Source organism: Gobius niger, assembly GCF_951799975.1.
Source record: "Gobius niger genome assembly, chromosome: 3".
Lineage (NCBI taxonomy): Eukaryota > Metazoa > Chordata > Actinopteri > Gobiiformes > Gobiidae > Gobius > Gobius niger.
This window is the reverse complement of record NC_136854.1, coordinates 38,910,976-38,922,689: the sequence shown is the minus strand read 5'-3', so window position 1 is coordinate 38,922,689 and position 11,714 is coordinate 38,910,976. Positions and strand designations below refer to the sequence as shown.

General features: G+C 42.6%; 1 long non-coding RNA gene across 2 annotated transcripts in view; it reads left to right on the top strand.

The window, feature by feature from the left end:
• Positions 1 to 763: 763 nt before the first annotated feature.
• Positions 764 to 11,714, top strand: part of LOC306960926 — a 1,017,426-nt gene continuing 1,006,475 nt past the window's right edge. For both annotated transcript variants that reach the window (XR_013792719.1, XR_013792720.1), the window contains exon 1: positions 764 to 948. This is a non-coding gene — a long non-coding RNA (uncharacterized lncRNA). The remainder of the gene's footprint in view (positions 949 to 11,714) is intronic.

The window sequence follows — 11,714 nt, the reverse complement described above, 5'->3', positions numbered from 1 at the left end:
GGAGAGTGGTAAATGCAATGGGCTTCCTCATAATCAGCTGAAACTAATAGTTGATGAAAGAGCCTGATATCTCTACCTGTCTCCACAATAATTGGGTGTAATTAGTACACGGCAGAGGCAATTGTGGAGGTTGACGGTATTATGAGAAGAAACACTGGGTGCGGTGTTCAGACTTCCAGTGCGTAGGCTTTGAAAACAAATGCCCTTAATTGCAGTTGTAATGGACACTTCCACACGGCAAAGCGGATATAAACCATTGATGTTCTGCACTAACAAGAACTGCTGCTGCAACGGCTACTTCAAGATATGTTTTGATGGCATTGGACCAGATACAGTATGGCTAATTTATCGCACTAATTAAGTTAAATAGGTAGAGGACGGACCTCATTGTGAGAATAACAAAACGTTCAATATGAGACTCAAATCTTGAAACAGTACAGATACAGATGACATGTTTGGAACTGCTCATATGGTCATGTTTGAAGCAGCCAGAGGGGGGAAACATAGAAAAGAAAAACCTGAACCTTCTCCCATTTCACCACCATTACTTTAACAAATGCTGAATTATGAATATACTTTTCTACTAAATCAATATATAAATCCATGGCGAGGAGCACAATAGTTCAACAGCCCATAAATACTTCAAAATGCTTCAATGCTAACCAGGAAGCAAGTGAAGGTAATGTTAGCTTCATGCTGCATTGGTTTTTACCGTGTTAATTGTCCGTGAGAGTAAATACTACATTGACAGCAAAGGCGAAGGGAGAGACGGATATTGTACATTCAATTACACAATGGAAATCATTTTTTTTCACTCAAACTTGGCTGTAAATACTGTTTAAGTGGTGCTTGCCCGCAGTTAGCTTTGCCCGTTAGCCTGTTAGCTTCTTCTTCGTGATTCTATTAGTGTGTATTGGTTGCTCCGGTCCGGTGGCAGTCAAGTTGCAAGTTGCAATTGTGGTTTTCTAGCCAGAGACACCAGGGGGAGATGAAAGACCCTCCAATCATCCCATTAACACTTGCATTACCCCCGGAAGGACTACGAAGGGGATTTATTAAGGTAAACAAGGTACTTAGTATTGCTTTAACAAGTGCCGTTTTTGCCTTTGCTGAGCAAAAACTGCCACGAAACATCCACATGAACCCGATTTTAGCTTGACTTTATTAGTGTGTGATAAATATGTTTAAAAGCCAAAAAGACTGAAAAATTGTGATTCCAACGAGAGGTTTTCTTCCTCGGTTAGGCCACGCCCCCTTGTATTGCCGTCTGTATCTATACTTCCAAACACCTTATTGCGTCAAGTCTTTTTTTCAAATATTTTATGACTGCTACTAATGGGTCGACTATTATTAGTGAGTGAATGACAAGAAGACTAGTCCAAATATGAGAGGGCACCAACTACTTTTTAATGAGTTGTGTTTTAAACCTTTGTTTGCAAGGTTGGTTTTCTTTCTCTCTTTCTTTATTGAAGGATCCCCATTAGTCTTTACCAACGCAAAGACTACTCTTCCTGGGTTTGGTCAGTGGCGGTTTTAATTGCATGATTTTTAGCAACACTTAATAGTCTGGGATTAAGCCACATGAATTGGACGACACATTCAGTCAAACCAGGCTGGACTAATCAAAGCGGGCGGGAGTTTGCAATGTGTCACTTTCAGCTGATCCCGGGATCTGCAGCATGTCCACTGTCTTTGGTCACGTGTGGGCCACATGTTCTGCCGTTAATTGGTCAGCTGCAACATGTGCACTCAATATGATATTAAACATTGCGAGGTGGAAAAAGCTGGATAAAGTTGGAATCACTTGCTTTTAGTTGTATATTTGGGAGAAACAGAGTGGAGCTGTGTCAGACTGTTGTAGCAGCAGCGTTCTTGTGAGTGCGCCTGATTGTATGCCTGTTAGGGGCTAGTCTCGCCAACCAGACTCCGCTTCTTTACAGAAGAGTGTCTGGCAACACTCCATTGCGCGCTTTCAAAGGAAGTGACGCAGCGATATGGAGCCTACCGACCAATCAGAGCAGCTCCCTGAAAGGGCGTCACGATGTTGCGCCTTTGTTTTGTAGTTTTTCAACACAAGCAACCATTGCACGTAATGCTCCGATATGCTTGTATTCTTAAGTTTTTCTGACATAAACGACAGAAGTCATTTACTGAACTCCGTGTGGCAGGAAGCGCCATTGTTAATGTCCTACTTAATGACTACAACTTTCTTGTCGCTGTTTCTGTCGTCACATCTGCTATGTTCCCATTGGCTGCTATGCGCTTCGGTTGTCCCACATTAGTCCCGCCTCAAGCAGTAGCTTTTCTACGACAGGGTCGCCAGACTAGTCTCCTGTTTATTAATTAATAAACATCGGAGATTAGTCTGGATGCCAAGCTAGTTAGGGGCTGGCATACATGTTTTATGTGAAAATACCATAAGCGAGAAAGATACAAAAAGACGGCCCAATTAAATTTGAAAGTTTACTGTAAATAGGCACCTGGCCTGGCAGCAACTTTTTCTTAGAGAGTAAAAATTGTATAGTCTTTCCAAATTTCACGTTTTCAGCAACAGCTGAAAAAATATTATCCAAACAACATTCTGGCCCCAATTCCCAAGGTCTTTTTCATGTCTATTTACATCAGTACAGAGCAAGCTAATAATATCAGGCACAGGAAATATCTTGTTCATGTGAAGAAACCAGTGAGTCAGTGTGTAAGATGTTAGCATGCTACCGGCTAGCATTTAGCTTCAACAGCTCAGCTCTGACCTCACCAAGAAAAAGCCCTGAACCACACACCAAACATCTAGCCTTGGCTACAACATGTGACAGAGGTCAGAGCTGAGCTGTTACTGTAGTATTTCCTCAGTGTTCATAGATGTGAGCCACATGTGATTATCGTGTTGAAGCCAATGACAGTTGATTGAATCGACTGTCAATGGTTGACAGTTGCTAACTGGTAGCATGCTAACGTCTTGAACAGCTTACTGACTCAGACTCTGACATGACAAACTGTAAAAATCACAGAGAAAGGTTTTCTGTTTCCTCTTTGATTAGTAAATCCTGCTGTAGCACGACTGACTGCTACGTTTGCCACATTTGCTGGTTATATCACATAAATGTACGTCTCTGTTGTGTTTTTTACTGTTATCTTCTTGAGCAATGATTACAAGTACATACAAAGGCCATTGTCAATCAGTTGTCTTTCATTTTCATCCTGAGTAGAGTTATTGTTACATGTTGTAGCACTGCATAATTCTACTTCGGTATTCAAAATGGCGGCCGGAACTATGTGTGATGTCACCAGAAACGCATGTATATGAAAATATTGGACAAAGAGATGAGCTTTCCTTATGTGATGTCTAATTTTCCAAAGTGCAGGCTTCTAAACAACCAACAATGATTTTATGTCGTCTTAATGGACACTATATGCCAATACATTATTTATCACGTTATTATGTTTCTGTTGTGTCGGGTTTTTGTTAACTTTTAATCTGCAAGGGTTTAGCAAAGACTTAAATGTATTCTCGCCAAGGACCACCAGATGACTTTGCACCTCTGCGCCCGGGAGATAAACAACACAAGTAAAAAAAGAGCAAAACACACAAGCAGCCTTGCTTTACTCATCTCTAGTTAATTAAGTGACGAAATAAGCTTGGAAATCCCCGGAATCAAATTACACAAAGAGGTGCGACACACACGTACAGTACACAACGATGCAGAATGGGGCTAACGCAATCACACATCTTTAATGAAATCATGTGAATTAATGTCTCAGATCTTTGCTTTTATGAAGTTGCCTCGGGTCGCCGAGACACCAGGAAGTCATCGGAAATTATTCAGCCAGAGCGCGGTGGAGCTGAGTCTCAGCGTGTCAGCACATGCCTAGAAGGATTCAGGGGAAGTAATAGGACAATGAGGAATGATGCACTTATTCCTTGATATTGCAACATGGAGTGCATATATAGGTGCACTTTCATATGTTAATGAAAACCATTCTGGCTACAATTTGCATAGAAATTAGGTACTTACTAATTCGATTACTATTGTTCGAGATAAGGAGGGGGGTTTAAGCATTACATATCTATCTCTTCAAGTGGTGGGTCATGACACGAAAGGGAGGTCAACGAGGGTTTTAAGTGGACTGCAGGCAAATCTATGTTTTATACATAATAAGTCTCTATCCTATATGGAAAGTCTCTATTCAAAGGAAGTGTCTTGGTGACTTGCACTAACTTGAAACAGAGGGTTTTATTGGTATGTAAATCATTACACTTTTGTACATAGCTGCCTCCCTGGAGGACTTGAGGAAGATGTTTGATTATCAGATACTGAGGGCCTGATCTTGTGTTTCTAAATGCAGAGTATAGAACGCTATACAACGGTTTGCACACAATGGGAGCGCCCTGTGCGATCTTGCAGCTCCAGACCCAGCACATTTAAGTGGGAAGTACGTGGGCTAGAGCAACACCTATGGTCAATGGCGATGTCATGGAAAACAGCCTTTTTCCTCCAACCAGACTCCACGGCCGGCAAGTGGCGAGGGGGTGTGGAGGAGTGGGAGTGAACATGTGCTTTTGTTTGGGTCACGATTACGGCCAAGCGAGTGCCGACCCTCGCCACAGCAGGACCGACTGTACATCTCTTTCTCTTGGGACACCGGACACAGACATCGTTTAACTCTTGATGGGATAAATACAGCTTTTAATTTGACCTGTGAGAGCCATTAATGCTTAAAGGGACAATACAGAGTTTAAAAATGTTAAAACTAAGTACATGTACATGCTCCAGCCATGTCCTTATGTGTAGAATGAGCCCAGACCTATTCACTACAACCGCCTCCACCAGCTTAATATAGAGACTGCAGTTATGCGTAAGACCTGAGGTGGCAGAAGTGAGCATAAAATGACCTGCTTGCATCTAGTCTCTTTAAGGAAGAACACAAGGCAGAGCAATATAAGCAAGGAAAAGAATTTGAAGGCTGCCATTAAGCACTCCCAGTGCAGCTTGTAATAACCTACGCCACAGTCAACCTCTTCTCTTTTCATAAGCGACGGCCTCTTGCCAGTGGCGCAGGCACATAGCACAACAGCTGCGCCCTTGGAAGATGACCATCACCTTTGGAGCAGCGCTGTCCTTGCTCCAGTCGGAAGATCTGGCCCTGAATCTCAATGGCACTATCTGTAAATAACAGTCAAATAGTCTTTGTACGGGCAATGCCTCACATTCACAGCTGGTCTCATACAAATAGTAGAGTAGAGTCCTGAAAAAAAATTGTAAATATAAACAAACATAAGAAACAAATAATACATGCACACCTAAACTACAATCCAAGCCCAAAGAAAACTGTTTTAGCACCTACCCTCCTGACATACAAGCACAATTGGAAAATCGAAGAACTACACTCTTATATCAGCCACAAACCATTCCGAGAGTTCCCGTAGATGCTGCTAAGTGCACATGAAAGCGTAGAGAAAAGGCTGCCAATATTCTCTGTTCTCTATTCTTGGCACCTGCTGGATCTCGTGACTCATTGTAAATGCATTGCTAGGTAAGTGGATGCGGAGTTGACTTTTCGCAGCACGACTCCGAGAGAGTGACTGTGGGTGTGATAATGAAAAAAATGTCAGCGGCTCATCTGATACAGCGCGACATGGCGTAGTGATCGACTGGAGGCCCCGCTACACGCCTGCAGGGGTTACGTTACGCTGCTCTTTGTTAGCTAAATGTCACAGCCCCACCTGGCTCCTATCGCCGCGCCATACCGTACCCTCGGGCTGCACTCACCGATAGCGCACATGGTCCGAGGGGTTCAGATTTGCTCTCACCGTAGCAAGACAAGCAGATTGTGTTGCAATAGCTGTGAGGACAAGGTAAAAGCAAGGACAATTGGGAAAATAGTGATATATTTAGGGGTTTTCGCAAAGTTACACACAATTTTTGCCATAATTTTAAGCAAGTAGTACCTGCTGTATAAAATTGTATTGTAAAATGTATAAGTTCAAGACTACTGACAGATGCGTACTATAAAATGACACTTTAAGGAAAGATAGATGCATTGGTGATGAGTATCGGTCAACAGAGTCGTTTTTGTTCAAAATAAATGTTATCATCACAGTCAAACTTGATTGACAGGTTGAACACTCGATTGGAGTATCCGCAAGATTCCTGACAGGTTTCAGTGATGACTGTCAGACAAAGCACTGCTTAACCACATCACGCTGGTCCTTTTATTCAGCGAGCAATTTATTCTCTTTTTAGAAGTTAGCACGCCACCCACGCGGTGCACAAGCTGAAGTTGAAATACCGGGGCTTTATTAATATAGCACAAGGGCTGCTCCAGCGTTACCCTTCACATCTGTGGAAGAACACTATCTGCAACATGACCCACCATATTTAGAAATAACTTTAACAATTAATAGCAGGAGCAAAATAGCGGTGATTTATAAGAAAGAAAATTGGTCCATGAGTTTAATGTTTAACGCTCCCAATGAACCACAACGATTCTGTGAAATGTTCCCTTGTCAAACACATCTCCCTAATAATTAAATAAGACATGCAAACACAAACATATTGGTCACTAAAGGGCCTAGCTCACGGGCCTGGAGACTAGTTGGAGACTCGAGTTTCCGCTGGTCAAGTCTCCGACAATTCTCAGAGACATTGCATGGACTTCAACCTAGATAGACTCAAACTGACAAAAGCAGCAGGGAGAAGCTGTGGGCAGACGAGGTGGAGATGGGGCGGAGGTGGGTTGCAGCACAGCTGGGAAGCAAATGATCCATGATTGCTGGAGGCTTAAAGCAGGACCGATGGCGATGATTGGCTGCTACGGAGGTGCAGCTCTTACGCTGATGGCTGACGTGGAGGTGTGGCCCTCTTGGAAGCGATCATTGGCTGTAGGTAGGTGATGCTGAAATTAGTCTCCCAGGTTGAATTAACGCCTAGGCTTCATTTCACAGAAACGTCTCACAGGTTGAGGTCAACAAATAGTGTTCGCAATGTTGCTACAACTGCTTGAGACCGCAGAGACCTCTCAGAGACCATGCAGAGACTGCGTTGAAATCAAACCTGTTCGTTTTCACAGAGACTACCTGGAGACTCGCTTTATCTCCAGGGGACGTCTCGGAGACATCTCCATGACAAGCGGCAACTCAGGTCTCCATCTTGTCTCCAGGTGCGCGCAACCAATCCGAGTTGCAGAGATGTTACGGAGACTGCCTGTCGTAGCAGACTCCGCAGAGAGAGGCCCTTAACATAGGGTAAACAAAAACACCATGCAGCTGTTGCCAGTTGTGGAACAATCTTGATAAGTGTGGGACTGTTTTCTAAATGTGACCGTGTATACGAGCATCTGCTTTACTTCTGAGACATTTAATAAATTCACAACTTTTACTTTTCTAATAATGACTTGATAACTATTCATTTTTATGGAACAGAAAATTAGCTTGCATGCCCTAAGATCAAGCGTGTTATTTAAGTTCATCAATCAGCTGTTGATTGGAGGATGAAGTGCATGAGTCTTAATGGAACCTGATACACATCAAAGCACTCTGCAATTAGCTCTGATTTGTGAGATGGGAACACATAGTACGTGCTGTGGAAAGTTCCCCCAAACTCACACAAACTCACGCTGTTCATGTGGTGGGAATGAAGTTCTATCCGTCTGCCTGCGTAGCACCACATAAAAACTATTCCAAAAAGCATAAGGTCACTTTGTGCCATAACTTGTTTCTGTGTTTGTCCCCACACTCTCCCAAAGAAGAGGGTTTTCTGCGCACCTAAGGGCACTTTGGCGCCACTGCAATCCTGTGTACTTGAACTCAAAACCCCTCTACAATTTGCCATTAGCTAAACACTCTGAATGTCCCTGCTAGCCCCGAGGCCAGGAGTCTTTTTTTCCCTTTTAGCCCTGAGCAGTACACCGCTGTTCTAACACTGAAAAGGCTTTGAGGCAGCCATGTCGGCAGCTACAGATTGGTTCCACAGGTACAAGCACACCGGATGTGTTAAAAAAAAAAAAAAAAGAACCTGAGGATAGCCCCGTGTCCAGCACAAACCCCTTCTAGCAGTGTCAATAATTCAAAAGGACAAAGTGTTTGATACATGGGGGTAAAAATGCATCCTCGCTTTCACCCTCGCTCTGTCAATATTTTGACAGCAAGTGCGCAAAGAGGGGAGGGAATACCGGCGGGACTCTGCTATGTAAAGTGTTCTTTCATGTTTTGCAAAGTGAGTGCTACCTCTGCCGAGCCACCTCGCCACTTCCACAGCCATAAAATGAGGATTTGGAGGTGGAAGATGGGAGGAAGGGAACAGAGAGTGGACCGACTGACTTAATGAGAGACTGGCTGCTGAAATATTTTTTCCTCTGTGTTCTGTAATTTGACAGCCCCTGGTCTATTGTTTCAAGAATTGGGAATTAGGTTGGAAAGTCGTCACGAGGGACGTCCCGATCCGCTTTATGGAGCTCCTGATCCGATATTTTGACACTTCATGCTGGCCGACACACCGATCTGATTTATACAATACATATCATTATATATTACATATATTAATATTATATTTTAGGCTAAATAGTAGTCTATTGCAGGCCTTTCTATAAGTATGCCCGAGGTTTGGGATTTAGCTTTGAATGTTAAATTGGAAGGTAATCTTCGGTAATATACCTAAAGGCTGAAATTAGCATTTTACATTAAAACAAAAACAGTTTTATAATTGCAGCATTTTAAGCCACTTCACAAAACAAAGCAAAGCAGCAGATATTTAGTTTCAGCTCTATCTGCTTCTGAACCCTATTTAGGTCTATTGCATTATGCCTGTAAAAGGCATAAACCTGCTGGTCCACTCCACATGCACTATGGTTCGAAAAAGAAAAAAAAAAAAGATCTGAAGAAGGCTATGCCGAAATGTAATCTTGAATAAATCCACTTTTTGACATCGGCTATGAGTGTGCAATGCTGTTTCTTTGATTTTTGTAAAAGACAAACACACTAGCAGGACGACATGGCTAATTATTATGCATACACAAACGTGCGCACCAACGTGAGCACTCTCATGCTGTTGGACTCGATTCTTTCCGGCTCCTCTGTAAAAGCTAATGGCAGCCAGGCAAAGGTAACAAGGAACTTGTCTCTGCCATTGTTATGTTTATAATGGCTGCTGATTGTCCTCAGTGAGCGTTCAAGCTGCAGTTGTTAGCGGCAGGTTAGCGATAGTAGCCTAGCTTAGCGATAGCATAAATACAGATTGCATCGCGTCATAGAAGGGGGCGTGGCTTCACCGAGGAGGAAAATAGAATCTTCTGGGAAACACAGTTTTTCTTTTCACAGTTTTTAGCCATTTTCTGGTGAAACGTTAACTTATTTATCACATACAAATAAAGTGAAGTCTAAATCGGGTCCATATGGATGTTTATTCACAGCAGATTGTTCAGTAGGAGCGGGGAAAAAACGGCAGTCGTAGCTAGCTTTAGCATTAGCACGTTCTCTGTTATTTATGTATTATTGGACTGTTGTACCACTTTGCTCGTCAACATGTCTTTGTATCTTTAATTAGTAGAAAACTATATTCATAATTCAGCATTTGTTAAAGTCATTTTTGAATAATTAGAGAAAGTTTGGATCTTTCTCCAAATTGTTTTCCCCCTTAACCGTTTTCAAACATGACCATATATGGGCGAATCCAGCGATGCCGTCTGTATATTGGCTGCGGTCCTAAATCAGCAGGGGCTCTGGCCTGCAAATTTAAATCTAATCCAATACTCTCAAAATGCCCGGATCGGCTTCCGATATCGGACATCCCTAGGACACATGCTGAGGTAAATGATCTGAATGCATTACACTGCATTAATAACAAATATAATAATTGTACAATCCTTTAACATAGCAGGACAACCTCTGGGACACTGAGTGACTGTAGTGCAATAATCAAGGGGCATTTTCCAGATCTAGAGCCTGGACCCTGGTCAAGAGTGCATTGCTGCAGTATTAGATTGCACAGTGGAAAACCTGACACTTTTAGATGACACCCACTCAACCATAGAGAGAATATAAAAAAAAACAACAACTCTACACTAAAAGACACCACATCAGGGTTGCAAACCTGGGATCCTCTCGCTGTGAACAAATCAAACTGAAGAACTCAAGCAAGACCCCGTGGAGTGGGAAGTTTCACGGAGCACAGGCAAAACTGACATGACTTAATAATATAACGGACTGGTTGATTAAAGAACTCCCCTTTATTTCACAGAGTCTGGAACTTTTTTTTTTTCTGCAGGCATTCAGCTCAGCACAGAAAAGGTCATTAGAACAATGAAGAGAAGCGAAAAACAAACAGTGGAAACGCGTGCAGAGATGAAGAGGTGAGGATAAAACAAATGGCAAGCAGTGTACTAAAGATAATGAGGCCACAAAGAGGCAGCAACTGAAAGAGGTATGATAACAGCATAATATAGTGCCGCCCGAGTACTGCAGATATAAAACAAAACACCTCCTATACTTTTTAGGCTTATCCTACAAATAAACGCAAGAGTAGTGTGTGCTATTTAAAAAAAAAGGAGCTAGCACTGCATCATCCCCAAAAGAACCGCTTATCAAAGACTTAAAACAGGGCTCACATTTAGGTTGCGACTAATCACTTAACTCCCAAAAGTCTTTCTCAGTTGCAACGCACAAACACAAGCACAAAGAAGCATGTACGCTAGCATTGACGGGTTTCTGTAAAACCACAAAACCCTCTTTAATTACGCTGTGAAGTTTTCTCCCCTGATGCCCTAGTTATTCTAAGGGAGCGCACTGCAAAGTCTTCAGGGACAGATGGCGCTCCCCAAAGTGGGCGAGGGAAAGATGGAAGACGTCCCAAGTGGCATGAGGAAACTCGAGGGGTATCCACGCGGGACCTTGTTTCTTTCCATTTTTTTTTCTTTTTTTTTCCCCCTCTTTCTCCCCACCCCCCCGCCCCTCCCCCTTCTCTTGTGCATCTTTGTGTTCAGTCTCAAACACATGAAAAGAAAACAAGACAACATCTTGCAGGGGCCTTTTGTCTTAACGGACGAGGAAAATGTCGAAATAATTAAAAAGAAAAAGCCAAGATAAAGTCATCAGATATGCTATTAGCGTTTTCACGGGCCCGTTCTTCTTTGGTTGAATGGCTGACACAAAGCGGCCCGATGGCTTCGTTGATTACATTTTTTGATTAAAAATGCCATCCCTTCACAAAGCCGACCGAAATTAGTGGTCACAAGAGCCTGTACCATCACCGGCTGTTGAGGAGATTTTCCTATACCAGCAGAATGCAATCGTTACGAGTCCTCAACTGAATGGGACGCAGCAAAGAAGAAGAGCCAATTACAGATTTTGAATTAAACAAAGCCTTTTGTTCTTTTAAATTGGGCAGTATGCTGCACTGCCACAAAGATAAAATCTAGCTTTTCTCATCTTTTTGTGGTTTGTTTGTTTTGTTCAGAAGGTGCTGGACCTTTTGTGTGAGAGTTTGAAAGGCGCAACTGTTTGGTCCTAACCTTAACTAACCTTATTCCGTGGTTTTATGATAGCATTTGTATCGGCAAAGTACAACTAAACCATTTTCCAACATTGATTATAAGTACTTGGGCCCGACCGATATGGATTTTGGAGTCCAATACGACATGAAGGGGCTTGGCATGGCCGATAGCCGATATATAGGCCGATATTTGAAGTCAATTAATTTAATGTATTTGTTTTAATCTTTCAA